Below are 17,925 nucleotides of genomic sequence, written 5' to 3' on the forward strand. Positions count from 1 at the left end.
ACCCCTCCAATTCCTGCCCCGTCTCTGTTAGACTGTGAGCTAAGTGACGTGTTGTTCTATTCTTCTCCTTTACGAGGTGGATTGTTTGTGAGATTTCCTACTAGAGAGACTGCTGTTCTGGGCCTCCTGACAAGTAAAATAAAAATGGAGTGTGGGCATAGGATGCAAATAATTACAATATAGTCAAAGCTACGCTCTTAACAACTGTCGCAGTCTTACAAAGACTGACTCTCATAGTAGGTAAAAGACAACCCAAAATAAATTAAAATGAAGGAAAATAGGTTAAGCCATTGGAGAGGAAGGAGAACATGAAATTAGTGAGGTGATGGTGAGGATTTTCTCCTTTCTTGCACATTTTATTTTATTCATTTTCTCTCTCTCTTTTTTTCTACCTCTTTCCTCCCTCTCCTTTAATTTATTTTGTGGTTTTATGCCACTGAAATGTTTGTGTTTTATCCATTTGTGTTTTGGCCTCTCAGTGATAAACATTCTGTTATCTTGTCTTTTCCAGGTGCTCTGTAGGTCAGTGTGTGATTTGTTGGCTTCTTACTGGCATTACAGAGTTTGTTTGGGTGGGACGTTTGTTTTAGTATTTTCCTTGTATATTATTGATCACTCATTAACTCTTGCTTTGGTATTGCTTTGCTACCTGGCATAACTAGAAATTAACTTAATTTGGAGTTTTTAACAAGGACACACTTGCTACTGCATATCCAATTGAGGAATAGCCCTGCTTTATTGGAGAAGTTTGTTTCTTTAACTGCAGTAGAATAAGAAGGTTGAGAGGAGGCAGACATTCACTTGACTCATAAGCATTCACATCTGACGTTTTCAATGAGAGCACTATTTCTTACAGTTGATTAAAATGGATAATCACAAATCAGTTTAGACTGCTGTTGAATTAGAGTGTATGGAGATGAGATAGGAAATAATAGTTCGCTTGTTATTGTTAGGTATTTGGTTGAAATCCTTAGAACATCAGGTCCAAATATTTATTTTTCTAAGGTCTTATTTTGAAATAATCTCAAATTTATAGGAAGTTGCATTAATAATACAAATAATTCCCATATACCCCCTGGCAAGATTCACTCATTGTTAACATTTTGCTACATTTGTGCTATCATTCTGTTATATATATATTTTTTTTTCCTAACTGAGAATACGTTGCATGCATCCTGTCCCTTTACCATATAGTACTTAGACATATATTTTCTAAAAACAGCATTCTTATATTTTCAAGGACATTCCAGTTATCATATCAAGGAAATTTAACACTGATATAATACAATTCTCTAATATACAGCCCACATTCAGATTTCCCTAGTTTCCTCAGTATGTTCTTTAATAATTTTTTTCCCAGTCTAGGATCCAACCCACAAACATTCATTGTGTTTAGTTGTCATGTCTCTATTTTCCTTTAATCAGAACCATTTCCTTAACCTTTCTTTGTCTTTTATGACATAGACACTTTAGAAGAGTGACAGACCATTTATTTATAGAATATCCCTCAATTTGGGTTAGTCTCATGTGTCCTTGTGATGAAATTTAGGAAATATAGTAGTTTGGGCAGGAATGCTACATTACTGCTGTGTGCTTCTCAGGGCATCACATCAGGAGGCATATGTCCATTTGTCCTGTTTTCAGTGATACTAACTTTGATCTTTTGATTAATGTAGTATCTGCCAAGTTTTTCCACTTAAAAGTTAGTATTTTCCCTTCTCCAATAAGTAATTTGTGGGGAGATACTTTGGGAGTTAATATATGCTCTTCCTCATCAAACTTTCATCCACAAAGAATTTTAACAAATGGTAATTTTGCCTGAATCCATTATTAGTATGATAGTTGAAGTTCAGATATTTATTTGCACAAACCCAGTAATATAGGAGGGAGACTGTTCCAACTGTTGGATTCTTTAGCTTTAGAAAGTATTTTGTGTTGAACTGGAATTTGTCTCCTGAGACTTTGGCACATTGTTTCAAATTTTGTACTTTTGTGCCACTGATGAGATAAGCCTGCTCTTTGCTTCTCTTTAACAGCCCTTCATAATGCATTCCCTTTTTGTGTTTTCTCTAGGTTATGTACTCCCGTTTCTAACAGTTTCTTGTGAGAGGTAGCTTTCCTGAATTTATAACCATCCTGTTGGTTTCCTGATAACACTCATTTATCAATATCATACTTAACATAGAGTACCAAATCCAGATACCAAGTCCAGATATGGTTTATACCAATTTCAGATATGGTTTGATTGGTGCAGTAGATTGCTATTGCTTATAATCTAGCTTGATACTTAAGAGCACCAGGCTTTGGAGACAAATAAACCTGGATTCTCTGCCACTAATTAGCTGTGTAATCATCAACAAGTTCCTAATATCTTTAAACTTCAGTTCCACAATCTGAAAAGAGTTGGTAATAATTTCACCTTTTAGGGTAGAATGAGGATTAAGTGTGCACGTAAAATTCTGGGGATGGTGTCTATTGCACCGTAATCACTCATTAAATGTTAATTATTATTATATAGAAAGGATGTTTCTGTTTTTACAGCCCATGATTGTGCAATTTATTTTTTAGCTGTTGTAGTTTACTGTAGGCTCATTTAAACCTGTGGTGAAAATCAGAAAGTTTTAATAAGGTATACTGAAGCACAGTTAGACTGTTGAACAAATATTTTAACTTAAGTGAAAATTATTCTGTCAGTTACAACTTTTATAAAGCTTTGAGTTATTTTTTAAATTGTATGTACAGTATAAGTAGATTATAAAGAAACATTTGAGTTATTTTGAATGAATCCTAAAACCTTTAGTCATCTTTTATGGCATAGCAAATACACAGTCAATTTTCAGCATTAAGTAAAACTTTAAAAATTAGCCAGTGAATTTTGAGTGTTTGGATGCTGTCTATTTCTCATGATGTTTTAAAACCATGTTGTTAATATAAATAGTAAATTTACTCTGTAAAATCCTAAAACTTTTCCTAAAATTTACTATAGAAATTGGGGTTAATAATATGCCTTTATGGGGGGAAAATAGTTATCTAGCTATTTTAGGACATATTGATTGAACGCAGTTTTATTTTCCAGACAAGCTTTCTATAACACTTGAGTAACCTGTCACAATAATAATACTATAGAAATTTTAATCTGTGGGGAAATGTGGTGTAACCCTTCATTGTAAATGTTAGAAATATGGCTCCTCTTTCTGTCACAACGGGACCAAGAGTCTCTTTCTCCCCAGTCAGGAGGGTCCCAAAGGATACTCTTGGGACACTGAGGGCACCCCGCTATCTCCTTGTAAAAGTTTTTCTTTAATTGGTGGCTCTTTATGCTAAAGAAATTAGCTAAACTTTAGAAAAAAAGAAAAATACCTAGTTTTGCTTACTTTGAAGTAATTCTTCCTTACCTAGCCTGTGGCCAGGTGAAGAAAAATCTATATGTTAAAGTTACACGTTGTTAAATTATACATTGATGTCAGATACCAAATGAAATGTTTTTCTTAATTTTACATAGCAGCCCTTTTTATATAGCTATAATAGTGAAAGCACTCCTTAAAAGTTTAGACAATTAAAATGTACATAGTCAATTTGAACTGTCTCAACTGTTTCATGTTAAATGTGTTACAGGAATGAATCTGAAGTCTACTGCTGTAAAACACTGAAGGCTTTAAAATGTTTTCTTGCATAAAACTCAAAGTTTAGCTGCTTATGAGGATAGGGAAAGCAGGAAGCTAATGTCTATCTCAAGATACAGGACAGCTGTTTGCTCATCAACCTCAACTCTGTGAATAGACTTAAGCCTGTAACCCTATGTAATTAGGCATAATAATTAAAAATTTTTTAAATCTAAAGTGCTTAAAGATAACACATCAGTGTGATGATATTTTTTAGGGTCTGTTTTTTTTCTGGTGGGTGCTATGTTGAGGGTGGAGTGGGTGGTAGATTTTTATAAAATATTTTTGAGAATATCACTTAATAACCATGCATCTTTTTTCATCATTATTCCATTACTGTGAAGCAAAAGAATATAATTCTTTAGATCCCTCTTTATTTTGCAGTTGATTTCAGCCTTTTATAATTAATACTTTAACCAAACAGTCATGAAAATGTATTTTGGGAATATCATGTTAGATATTAATATAGAAAATTGCTCTTGGAAATAACTTAAATTATAATTAACAATTTTTTTAAATTTATTTATTTGGCTGTGTTGGGTCTTTGTTTTAGTTCACGGGCTTCTCACTGCGCTGGATTCTCTTGTTGTGGAGCACGGGCTGTAGGCACACAGGCTCAGTAGTGGTGGCATGCGGGCTCAGTAGTTGCGGCACACAGACTTAGTTGCTCCACGGCATGTGGGATCTTCCTGGACCAGGGATCGAGCCAATGTCCCCTGCATTGGCAGGCGGATTCTTAACCGCTGCACCACCAGGGAAGTCCCTAAACATGACATTTCTTGAGGACACACAACTGTATTTGTCTGGAACATGAAAGATTGCTCTTGCATCAGATGTAACTCCACAAAAGAGGAGGAAAGGAAGCAAAAATATGTCTTAAAGGATGTTGGTGATAGTTAGGTATATTTTCTCTGGGTTTTAGGTAAAGTGATTTTTAGCAAATTCAGCAAAGTCATTATAATGTCATTTTAAAACAAAGGCATGGATGGGTGAATTAAGTGGTGTTGCAAGTTTTGAGTTCTGCCAGTCGTGACTGCTGCTTGGATTAGGTGAGCCGTTTTTTACGTTTAATGCGGGTAGAGTGCTTTCTCATCTAGAAGCACTGGTAGTGTTACGGATGGTGCATTAAGTCTTGCAGGAAGGATTAGGTATCAGTGGTTTTATTGTACGAGATTCTCTTGTGTTGGGGATGATTCTACTAAAGCCTAAAAGTAGTCTGGGTTTCAGCACTGACCATCACTGTCACTGTGTGTTTAGAAACATGGTAGTGTTGTGGGGGGAGGTTGTAGCAAGAAGTAGAAACATGGTTTTATGTTCTGTGAGAACTTGCTGTTTACTGGAATCTAATCAGGGGCCGGAACACATCTGAACCGATACCCATTCTAACTGAAAATGGGAAAGGGGGAGATTATTTTAAAAGATATGTGAAAATCTTGTGGAATTGGCAAGAAGTTTACAGCTTCGGTACCTTTCTATGTGTTTGGTGTTCTTCCTTTTCTCCACCCCAACCTTTTCAGATTGGTTCATTGGGTCAGGTTTTCACCCATGTCTACTTAACTTTTCTGGAGATATTATCCCATGGTACCAATGGAGCAACAAGAGTTAAGACCTGTAGGTAGTACAGGTTGTATTAAAAGGGAATGTTAACAAGGAGTCAGTAGTTGGCAAGTCTAACTGCAATTTCTTTAACTGATTAGGAAGCAGGGAGGGGGCTGATAATATTACCTTCCTCATATAGATATGGTGAAACTAAATGAGACAGTTCCTCTAAAGTGCTTAGCACAGGGTCTAGTACATAACAGCTAATGTTTTCAGTGAGTACTTACTAATGCATATCGAAGTATGTACTTTTCTGATCTGATTTTTTAATTTAGGGAGAAGGTTTGGAGAACTTAAGATTAAATGATGACCTATGGATACCCCACTCAGAGCATTTAATTCAGAGGTGGAGTGGCTGTCTAACTGGGCTGGTAGTTATGCCCTAAACTGTTCATGATATTCTGTTAACCTTAGATTGGCTTACTGTTGAGCACTGTATGTTTTTAATCAGGAGCTTAGAATAGTTTTTCCGTATTTGTTTTAGCCATTTGAACCCTTTGTTCTAATGAAATCTTTTACAAAAACCTGGTATTTAAAAATACTAAAAAGGAACTGTTCTGCTTGAAGCAGAAATGTTCAACCCAATCTACCATCTCAGTTTTCTCCTCACCTGTGCCCTCTGCCTCAGCAGTCATTGATAGAATGCATAGTTATAAGAACTAAAAGCACACTTATGAGAAATTAATTTAGTGAATGATTGCCTGGATGGATAAGCATGAATAAGCCCATGCACACCCTTAGATGTTTTAAGATTTTATTTTTGACTCTGGCTGCTTGTAGACTGGCTGTTAACTGAAGTTGGCCGTGATACTGCTTTATCTTGAAAGGTGGTACTAATGAACAACCCCAGAAACTTGTATTTTACTTTACAGATATTGTTGACCATACCACATATCACATTGTGTTCTCCTTATAAACTATATGTGAAATACTCACTCTTATGTTATCTGAGTCAAGGTTAATTGTATTTCTGAGTAATTGATTTCATTTTTCTTTTGAATATTGTACCTCTTAACTAGTCATGTCCTTTGCATTGGCTGCTAGGAAAAGTAGAGTCAGCTGAATGGCTTCTAATTAGCAAAAAAGCCCTATGGGCATGCGTTTTGTTTTGACAATATACCTGACCCCTCATTTTTTCTACCACCTTGTCTTGGATTGACCATTTTTGCTTCTGTCTAATGTTGTCATATAGCATGCATTTTTAAAGTCACCTTAAATCCTTTTCAGCACACCATGAAGTATATAAAAAATCATAGTGTTGTGTTTAGTGAACAGCACTTGTTAAACCCTCCTTCCCGTTATAGGGTGATGGGATTCTCCATTGCTTATAGGTTTAAATTCAGACACCTTAGTGTGGATACAAAGCCTTCACTATATGGCCTTACTGTTTCTAGGATTAGTCCATCCTGTATTCCAGACACACAGGATTCTCTTGCTTTATCCTGCCCCATAATTATAAGTAGTAGGTATATAAGCACTTACTAATCAATGCATCCTTTTATAAACTTTGGTAGAAGGATGTTAGAAACCTTTCCCTCACACTTGTAATCAAGAAATCATCTCAGTAGGAAGTAAGATTAAGAGATCTCCTAACAGGTGATCACTGTCTGTGAGACAAAGGACACCTTTTATGTACCTGCCCTTTGTGACCTGTGGGTAAAGAAGGAGTCTTGGATTTATGACTGTAAGATGTTATGGAAAAACCCAAACGAACTTTTTGGCCAATGCAATATTTGTGGCTTCTTTCTCACTACCAAAGTGGAGTTGAGTAGTTACCACAGGCTATATGGCACACAAAGCCTAAATTATTTACTTATCAGGCCCTTTAGAGAAAAAGTTTACCAACTCGTAATATACAGTGTTGGGGATACAACCTTGAAAAAACTAAATAATCATTTTGTGTATTTAATTTGGTTTTTATTTTTTATATTAGTCTTTACAGACTATATTATTTGTTCAACGTTCATATTTCAATTCATATTGAAATTCGATGTTGATTACTATAAATAGCTCTCATAACTCTGAGTTTGTGGGGTATGTGTCCTTAGTAGGCCTTTCCCTGAAATGAGAAGCTAAGAGCTGTATGCCCAGATTCTGTCCAAGGGTAGACTTCAATTTGGGTATGTGGGTAGGAAACTAGAATGAGGAAGACTTTACTGTGCAGTACCAGTATCCCAGAATAGGTCAAAGAGGAAGAATACAATGAAGTATAATTAGTTTCAAGATTTAATAAAATTAGTAATTTTATTGTTTAATCAAGAACATTCATAAGTGGTGCTTTTTGGGGGGGAAGAAGGTAAGAGTATGGTGATGAAGAATACAGTGGCTGCTGACTGCTAGTACAGTTTGGTGCATGAAGCCAAGGCTCCAGCTTGTTTTACCTTCCATTGCTTTTACGCTGCCAGTCGACACAGTGAAAAGGCAAATAACAAGTTCTTGTTTTTATGAAAATAGTTTTGACCCCCTGGGCCTCTGAGAGGATCTCAGGGATCGGATCCCCAGGGGATCCACAGATAAGCTTTGAGAATTACTGACCTAGGGCATGGACTCCAGCCAGACTGCTAAGGTTGACTATTAGTTCCATCACTTACTACTAGCTGTATGACTTTAAGCAATTTACTTTAACCTCCCCATGCTTGTCTGTGATATGGTGATAATACCTATTGCCTAGGTTTGTTATGAGGATAAAGGAGTTGAGGTTTATAAATGTGCTTAGAACAGTGCTTGGCACATAAAGCACTATATAAATATTATTAAATAAAACCAAATGGTAAAGCCAGTTATTTGTATCAAAAGTGTTATACAAAGTTTCAGAAGAACAGGAGAGATTTAAATTTAGAGATTGACCATACAATGGAAGAAATCAGGGAGAAACATTCATTTACAAGTATTGGAAACTAAGTTGGAGATTTGCCTTAGGAGAAGAGATTTCTTAAAGGGGCTGGGGACAGGGAGGTGAAGCACAAAGTCCTGCATGTTGAATTATGAGGTTTAAGGTTAAAGAAGAAGAAATAAAAAGAAGGTTCATACATGTGGATCTTGCATACATAGAGCTTATTTTGTTAGTCTTTTGGAGAAGAAAAGTGAATTGAAAGCCCATGAATGTGGAAACCAATGGGAAAATTTGAGTGGGTTCCCCATTTTGCAAAAAAAGGTATTGGGTTACCTTGTGCAGATAGTAACTAATTCTTTAAGATATGCAATATGGAACCTAGGTCGGTTTGAGAACATAAAATCGACTACAACTTTAATTATAAAATTACTATGTTTGGTATGCCAACTTAAGCAAATTGCTAAATGAACCTCTGAGTGAAATGAATTAGAAAAGATACCCCAAAACTTAGAGTGTGAGGCTAAGCATCTTTGTTCAGTGCACAAACTATATAACATATGTAGTGGGCCCTGCTGGCAAACCTAGATCTTTTCTCAAACAGCAAATTCAGTTTCTTTAAAAAGAGCCTATTGCAGCCTGTTCGCCTTGTGGTAAATACTTGGTTACTACAGGTTGTAGTACAAGGCTGCTGCTACCTTGCCAGCGCAGTTTCATTCATGCATTCAACAAATATTGAATGTGTACCATGTGCCAGGCATTATTTTAAGCATCAGTGAACAAAATGGACAGAATCTCTGCTGTTACAGAGGTGACATTTTAGTAGAGGGAAGAGAGATGAGATAAGTGTAATTTAATAGGAAATTAAGATTAAAGGCATTGAAGAAAAATAAAACTGGAAAGGGTAATAAAGGATGCTGGTTGCAATTTTAAATGAGGTAAAGGAAGCCCTCTCTCAGAAGATGACATTTGAGCAAAGGTCCTGAAGGAGATGAGGGAACCTAGTTGTAGTGACTTCTGGAGGGTAGAAGTTACAGCAGTTACAAAGGCCTTATGAAAGGAGCATACCTGGCATATCTGTATATGATCAGGGAGGAGTGGGAGAGGAGGTCAGGTAATGGGGGAACAGATTATAAAAGAGCCTTTAAGTCATGGTAAGGAGTTTGGCTTTTACTTGGTGAATTGAAGGATTTTGAGTAAGCAAGCAGTGTGATCTGCTTTAGATTTTAACATAATCACTGGCTGCTGTATTGAAACTACACCATAGGAAGATAAGAACAGAAGCAAGGAGACCTATATACCAGTAACTATATTAGTTATCAATTGCTATATAGCAAATTATTCCAAAAACTTCATGGTTTAAAACAACAAACACTTATTGTCTCGCACAGTTTCTGTCAGGATTATAGATGTAGCTTAGCTGTATATATATATATATATATATATATATATATATATATATATATATATATATATATTTTTTTTTTTTTTTTTTTTTTTTTTTTTTTTTGCGGTACGCGGGCCTCTCACTGTTGTGGCCTCTCCCGTTGCGGAGCACAGGCTCCAGACGCGCAGGCTCAGCAGCCATGGCTCACGGGTGCAGCCGCTCCGTAGCATGTGGGATCTTCCCGGACTGGGACACGAACCCGTGTCCCCTGCATCGGCAGGCGGACTCTCAACCACTGCGCCACCAGGGAAGCCCTAGCTGTATAATTTTGGCTCAGAGTCTCTCATGAGGTTGCAGCCCAGATGTTAGCCAAGGTTGCAATCATCCGAAGACTTAACCAGGGCTGAAGGATTTGCTTCCAAGTTCACTCATACACCTTTTGGCCAGAGACCTCAGTTACTCAGCAAGTGGGGCTGTCCTTATGACAGTGGTAGCCACCTTCCCCGGAGTTAGTGATCCACAAGAGAGAGAGAGAGCAAGGCAGTAGCCATAATGTACAGTGTCTTTTATGACTAGACTCAGAAATGACAAACCAACACTTCCACAGTATTCTGTTGGTTATCCAAACCAACACTGATAAAATGTGGGAGGGGACTACAAAGGGCCAGAATATCAGGAGGCATGGGGATCATTGGGGGCCACCTTGGAGGCTGGCAACAAATAGAAAATGAAATTTTAAAAAGATACCATGTATTGCCTTTTAACAAATTAAATACCTAGGAATATCTAACAAGAAATATGCAAGACCTGCGTGAACACTGTCAAAACATTACTGGAAACTTAAAGAAGACCTAAATAAATTCAGGAGTCTGCTGTGTTTGTGTATCTGTAGATTCAACACAACCCTAACAGGTCCCCCCCCACCCCCCCATAGAAATTGACAAACTGAATCTAAAATTTGTATGGAAATGGAAAGTGCCAAGAATAAGCAACACAATCTTGAGGAAGAATAAAACTGATACCAGCTATCCAAAATCTATAATAACTTGAAACAGGATAGACAAATAGACCAGTGGGATAGAATTGAGAGTCTAGGAAAAGACCCGCATTACATGTATGATAACCTATGTATGGACAAGAGTGAGACTGCAGTGCAGAAGGGAGAGGACAGTCTTTTCAATAAATGGATTTGGGTTAATTAGATAACCATATGGAGAAAAACATGAATCGTAATCCCTACCTTATTCCGTACAAAAAATCAACTCCAGATAGATTACAGATCTAAATGTGAAAGGTAAAATAATAAAATTAGAAGGAAAATAGCATCTTCGTGACCTCGGAGTAGGCAAAGATTCTTAAAATAACTAACTATAAAAGATAATTGTTAACAAAATCATATTAAGGTGAATTTTGGTTTCAAGACACCATTAAAAATGGAAAGACAAACCATCGTGGAAGATAAAGTAAGCAAAAGGCAATCCAACAGAAAAAAATGCACAAAAAACTTAGACACTTAACAAAAGAGGATTTTAAGAATATTTAAAATAGAAAGGCAGATGTATTAATTTCTTAGGGCTGCAATTACAAATTAATACAAACTAGGACGCTTTAAAACAACAAAAATTTATTCTCTCACAGTTCTGGAGGCCAGAAGTTCAAAATCAAGGGGTTGGCAGTGCCATGCTCTGTAGAAGCTCTAGGAGAGAATACATTTCTTGCTGCCAGATTCTAGTGGCTGCATGCATTCTTTGGCTTGTGGCCACATCACTCCAGTCTCTGCCTTTGTCTTCACATCACCTTCTCCTCTGTGTCTCTCAAAACTCTCTCTGCCTTTCTCTTGTAAGTATACATGTGATTGCATCTTAAGCCCAACCAAACAATCCAGGCTAGCTCCTCTTCTTAAGATCCTTAACTTAATCATCTTTTGCCTTAAGATCCTTAACTTAATCATCTTTTGCCATATAAGATAGTATTCAGAGGTTGCAGAGATTAGCACATAGACATGTCTTTGGGGCTGCCATTTAGCCCAGTATAGCAGGCAGTACTAAGTATTGGTGAGGTATGGAGTAACCGGAATGCTCATACATTGCCAGGGACTCTAACGTTGCCAGGAGTGTGTAAATTTGTATAACCACTTTGGGAACTGGTAGTATCTGCTTAAAGGTGAACATACATATACCCTATGACCCAACATGTCCCCTCCTAGGTATATACTGAGCAGAAATGCGTATGTATGTTAGTCAAAAAACATATACAATAATGTTCATAACAGCAATATTTGTCATAGTCATAAGCTGGAAAGTTCCCAAATCCCTATCATCACTAGAATAGATAGTGGTTTATTCATACAGTGTAATATACTAGATAGCAAAGAGAAGGAATGGACTGTGGTTAGACACATTAGCATGGTTGAATCTCAAAAACAATTTGAGAGAAGCCAGACACAATGTGTGTACACCGTATAATTCCATTTATTAAAAGTACAAGAATAGGAAAAGCTAATCTAGAGTATTAGAAGTCAGCATAATGATTATCCTTGGGGAAAGGATAATATTTGGAAAAGAGCATGAGGAAGCTTTTGAGGGGTACTGATGATAATCTGTTTCTTGATTGGGGTGCTTAGTTACCCAGTTGTGTTCAATTTGTGAAAATTTAAGCTTTACCCTTGGGACCTGTATATGTTTAAAGAAGAAAAGAATGGGAGTTGTTGGTTACTTTTGTAGGTTTCTTTACTATAGGACATCTCAGTTGAACTAATGGAGTATCTTTCATTTTGATATGCATTGATTATTCTGTTCTGTTTGAAAGTTTTAGTAGAGCAACTTGATTATAACATTTGTAAGGACTTTGAATTGCAAGTGACAGAAGCCCAAAGCAAACTAAAGCAAAATGAGAATTTGTTCACATAACTGGGAAATCTGAGGGGTGGAGCTGTCCTCAGTAAGCCTTTGTCTTGGCTGTCTCCTTCCTACCCATTTTGGCTTTGCTTACCTTATTTTAATTAATTATGTGGACTCTTTCTCTATTGTAGCAGAGGCGGCCACCAGCAGCACCAGGTTTACATTGTATTGTCTTCAATGTAATCTCAGAGCAAAGTCTGCCTCTTTCCCAGTAGCACCAGTAAAATCCAGGGAGGAATGAATGATTGGCTCAGATTGAGTCATAATGCCCAGGCTTGGATCATGTGCCCACCACTGAGACAGGTCTGGCCCTGAGGAGGAGGGGTTAAGCCTACCCAAAGCAAATGAAATGGTCTTCCCACAGGAAAGAGAGGTTCTGTTAATCTGAAAGAGGAAGGAAACATACCAGGCTGACAGAAACTATCAGTGTCAGGAATATGGATGTCTTCCCAGTCCAGTTATTGAATGATTTTATAATTATTAAGATACCACGGATTTTATTTAGCCTTGGCGAATAGAAAACTGTGTGCTAAAATAGAGGACAGTTTGTACCAAGAACATTACTGTCATTTTTCACATCATAGCTACAACTCTCTGTATAAACTATACCTAGTGATACAGATTTGGATGAAATATTGCCTTTCATAGTTCTTTCCCCTTATTGGGTGATGAACATATACTTAAATAAGAGATGAGGCTTAGCAAGAACAAATAATACTTTAAATTTACATTGTTTGGATTAGAGAATCCCACAGTTAATAGTACCTGTGCTTGAGTCCCATGTCTACCTAGCTTCCCCACATCTTCTTCAGTGATGATTGCATTAAAGTCATTTGCTTATTTAGTCCAGAGGTTGGCAGATTTTTGGTTCATCACCTGTTTTTTTGTTTGTTTGTTTGTTTTGTTTTTTCTTTGGTTTTTTTTTGTGTGTGTGGTACGCGGGCCTCTCACTGTTGTGGCCTCTCCCGTTGCGGAGCACAGGCTCCGGACGCGCTGGCTCAGCGGCCATGGCTCATGGGCCCAGCCGCTCCGTGGCATGTGGGATCCTCCCGGACCGGGGCACGAACCCGTGTCCCCTGCATCGGCAGGCGGACCCTTAACCACTGCGCCACCAGGGAAGCCCTATAGTGGCTTCTTAACCACTGCGCCAGCAGGGAAGCCCTATAGTGGTTTATTAACCACAGCGCCACCAGGGAAGCCCTATAGTGGCTTCTTTTTGTGAGATTTATCATGCCAGTCAATGAAAACTTTCCTTATATCAATAACTGGGAGGTTTGTATATATTAGAATTAGCTTTGGAGTCTCTTATCCTTACATAACCTAGTATGTTGAAATTGATGAATTATTTGCTGGGAAGGAATATGTAGTATCCTCAAAGATGTTATTCTCATGTTAGCTGGACTCGCACCTTTTTGTCTTTCAGCCCAAGAAGCAGCAGGAAAGACAACCTGACATAGGGAACTGGGGACTGCTGTACAGAGAGAGAACTACAAAACACCCTCAGTGCAGTAGGAACCCTAATCCAAAGTCCCTATACTTTTATCAGAGTGAGTAGCATTCGTCCCAACTGTTCTATATTGAGTCATACTTTCTGATCTATTTGCTTTATGAACTTTCCTAGATATTTTGTAATCTCTGCAAAGGTTCTTGACCTCCAAAACATATGTATGTTGCCCATATGATAGGTATCATCATAGGTTAAGATTAGATAACTGAAAGTGAAGGTAGCCTTGAATTGGAGAGTATAAGCTCTATCTGAGAGCTCTATCTAAGGGTCCTAGCTGATTGGTTTTAATTTTGGGAACATCAGTCCACTGTTGTCAGGTCTTGCTGTTTTTCAAGAGAAGCTGGAAACCTGGGATTTTTATTTGACATTCCCCAATTTCTGAATGCTAACAATTAATTTTTAAAAATTAATATGTGCTGGCTTACTAAACATGCCTGTGGGTCAGATTTAACTTGTTTGCCAGTTAACAACTTCTGTATTTAAGTTATCATTATAAATTATATATCCTCCCTATTTATATCAGGAGGAGGGAGAAGAACAATGAAATGAAAAATTATATATGCCTTTTGTAACTGGCTTGGGTTACTGATCGTTCTTGCTGAATGACTGTTTCAGTATATAAATTATGAGTACTGTGATTGAAACATTTTTCATCAATCTGTTTTCACCCCTTTTCAATGGAAAATAACCATTTTTTGCTTGACGTGAATACTTCTAACAATAATGAAATGTGTTTATTCAACAAAATATTTTGTAATATTCATATTAGGCATAAAGGGGATTGAAGAAGAAACTGTTTAACTGGGAATTGATTTGTATACCTGTAAAGCACTTGAGTAATGGTAAGTTTAAGTGCCCCAAAAGGGTGGTGTACAGACAGCTTCTGTAGGAATACAGAGCAGAGGAGGATCGAGGTGGACAGAAATGAACCCAGAAGAAGTAGAATTTAAGTTGATTCCTGAGTAAGATTGTTATAGGCAGAGTGAAGAAGCGGACAACATTTACGAAGGAAAGAGCAGTATGAGCTAGAAGCTTGTTTCCAGTAACGAGGATGGTTTGTTTCAAACAGATAGGCACAAAAGGACCCTCTGCTTTTAGGCAGAGTGGAGTTAGAGCAGTTACTGAGTTTCTGCTAGGTGCCAGGCACTATATGGAAGCTTTCTATATACATTGTCGTAAATAAATATGAGCACACTTTTTAAAATAACTAATTAATTTAGTTTTGGCTGCATTGGGCCTTTGTTGCTGCATACAGCTTTCTCTAGTAGCGGTGAGCGGGGGCTACTCTTCGTTGCGGTGCACCGGCTTCTCATTGCGGTTGCTTCTCTTGTTGCAGAGCACGGGCTTCAATAGTTGTGGCTCGTGGGCTCTAGAGCGCAGGCTCAGTAGTTGTGGCACATGTGTTTAGTTGCTCTGGGGCATGTGGGATCCTCCAGGACCAGGGTTCGAACCCATGTCCCCTGCACTGGCAGGCGGATTCTTTTTTTTTTTTTTTTCAGTACGCGGGCCTCTCACTGTTGTGGCCTCTCCCGTTGCAGAGCACAGGCTCCGGACGCGCAGGCTCAGTGGCCATGGCTCACGGGCCCAGCCACTCCGCGGCATGTGGAATCTTCCCGGACCGGGGCACGAACCCATGTCCCCTGCAATGGCAGGTGGACTCTCAACCACTGCGCCACCAGGGAAGCCCTGGCAGGCGGATTCTTAACCACTGTTCCACCAGGGAAGTTCTGAGCACACCTTTTTTTTTTTTTAACATCTTTATTGGAGTATAATTGCTTTACAATGGTGTGTTAGTTTCTGCTGTATAACAAAGTGAATTAGCTATATGTATACATATATACCCATATCCTCTCCCTCTTGCGTCTCCCTCCCACCCTCCCTATCCCACCCCTCTAGGTGGTCACAAAGCACCGAGCTGGTTTCCCTCCCTCTGCTATGTGGTTGCTTCCCACTAGCTGTTTTACATTTGGTAGTGTATATATGTCAATGCCACTCTCTCACTTCATCCCAGTTTACCCTTCCCCCTCCCCGTGTCCTCAAGTCTATTTTCTACGTCTGCATCTTTATTCCTGTCCTGCCCCTAGGTTTTTCAGAACCATTTTTTTTTCTTTTTTAGATTCCATACATATGTGTTAGCATATGGTATTTGTTTTTCTCTTTCTGACTTCACTCTGTATGACAGACTCTAGGTCCATCCACCTCACTACAAATAGCTCAATTTCGTTTCTTTTTATGGCTAAAAAAATATGGAACGCTTCACGAATTTGCGTGTCATCCTTGTGTAGGGGCCATGCTAATCTTCTTTGTATCGTTCCAATTTTAGTATATGTGCTGCTGAAGCAAGCACCTGAGCACACTTTTAAGGAGTTGAACTTAGGGAAGTTTAGTAACACGTCCAAGCTCTTATAGGTAATTGAAACAGCAAAACTGGGATCTGACCCCAGTCCTGTTCACTTTTCACTCAGCATACTTTCCAGGAAAATTGGGCTGGTTAGGGTAAATTATGTAGAGCATGAATGCCAGGTCTAGTACTCCTTTCTGGGGAAATTATTTAGTAACTAGAAAAGAAGTAATATGAGAACTGGGTGTTTTAGGAGAATTTAAATAAGTGGCTTGTGAGGAGAGGCACTAAAACAGAAGAAAAAAACTGTTAAAATAACCCAGGTGTGAAGTGATAAGAGTCAGAATTGGGATGCAGAAGAAAAGAGCATGAGATATTTCAAAATGAAAATTATTGGAACTTAGTGACTTAAAATTCTAGGGGATGAAGCAGAGGGAAATAAGTTTAATTGACATGTATTTGCAGTTATAATTGAGTCTGTGTTGCATTCATTCATTGCTGTTCTTTTGTCAGAATTCTAATAATTGGTAATGAATTTTCTTTGCAATCTTAAAATATTTGATCTTGAATTTTTATGCTGAGAATTTTTAGGTTAAAAGACTTAAAGGAAAAACAAATTTTCTCAAGAACTTGGTTAAGCTAATTAAAGCTGCATAATATCTTAAGGTTGAATAAATGAATGAAAGTTTAAATTATCTTTAAATGAAAAGAATAAGAATTCATGAATGCTCATGAATTTATGTTTGGCAGGGACAGGATGGACTTTGAAAGTCATTCTCTTTGTTTTTTTAGATCAAAGGAAAAAAAAAAGGACATTGACCTAATTGCTTACTAGATATGTGACCTTGGGCAAGTTATTCAGTCTCTGAATATCAGTTTCCTCATTTAACAATGGGGATATCAGTAATACCAACATCATAGGGTTCTGGAGAGAAGTAAATGAGATAATATAAATAAAACAATAAAGACAGTTTTTGAGCCATAGTAAGCTCTGAATAACTATCCGAGTGGGGTAGAGAGGACAGTCAGTTGTAGGTTTGATTATGAATGTTAAGAGTCAGAAATCACATTTTCTGAATTCTCTTTAATTTGTAATTTTTTTTTAATTACACCATGCTAATCCATTTTTCTCTGTATGTCTGGTAATCTCATTCTTTACCTCCTTGGATTTGTAGTTTTATAATCCCATAATACATAGAGCAATTAAGGAATTGTTCTGCCTTCTCATGCTCTTTCTTCTTTTCCTTCCTGAATACCAGGCTAATGGGCCCTCCAAATTGTTTACCTACCAGAAAGGTACAATAGCAAGGGGATGCAAGATTTCCAGTTTCTCCGTAGCTACCCCATCTTTGCCACTACACATAAAGATAAACTAAGATACCCTTTTATGACTTTTGGTCTTTTCCTGAATCTTCATGGAAAGGTACATTTTGTGGCCTAAAAATGAATAACTAACGCTGATTCTTTTCCTTTTCTCTTTCTCTCTCTTTTTTTCTTTTCTTTTTAAGTAAACTGTGAAATCTTTTGTGCTTTTTATCTGCCAGGATAATAGCTTTTTGTAAGAAAGCTCTTGACTTATGAAAATAATTGCTAGTTTGCTACTGTGCAGGGCAGTTTGGCTTGGGGAAATTGCTAGTGTTACATGTTTTAAATTTTAGTCTTACTATTCAGAAGCAGGGATTGTGATATAAAAAATTTG

General features: G+C 37.6%; 1 protein-coding gene across 3 annotated transcripts in view; it reads left to right on the plus strand.

The window, feature by feature from the left end:
• The window catches only part of ZFAND6 (zinc finger AN1-type containing 6), a 76,216-nt gene that overhangs the window by 37,642 nt on the left and 20,649 nt on the right, over positions 1-17,925 (plus strand). For 2 of the 3 annotated variants that reach the window (XM_082619584.1, XM_082619582.1), the window contains exon 2: positions 13,802-13,925. The exons of the other annotated variant lie outside the window; for it this stretch is intronic. The gene's annotated coding sequence lies outside the window, so the exon portion shown is untranslated. The remainder of the gene's footprint in view (positions 1-13,801; positions 13,926-17,925) is intronic. 3 annotated transcript variants of the gene reach the window in all.

Source organism: Mesoplodon mirus (assembly GCF_964341445.2).
Source record: "Mesoplodon mirus genome assembly, chromosome: 4".
Lineage (NCBI taxonomy): Eukaryota > Metazoa > Chordata > Mammalia > Artiodactyla > Ziphiidae > Mesoplodon > Mesoplodon mirus.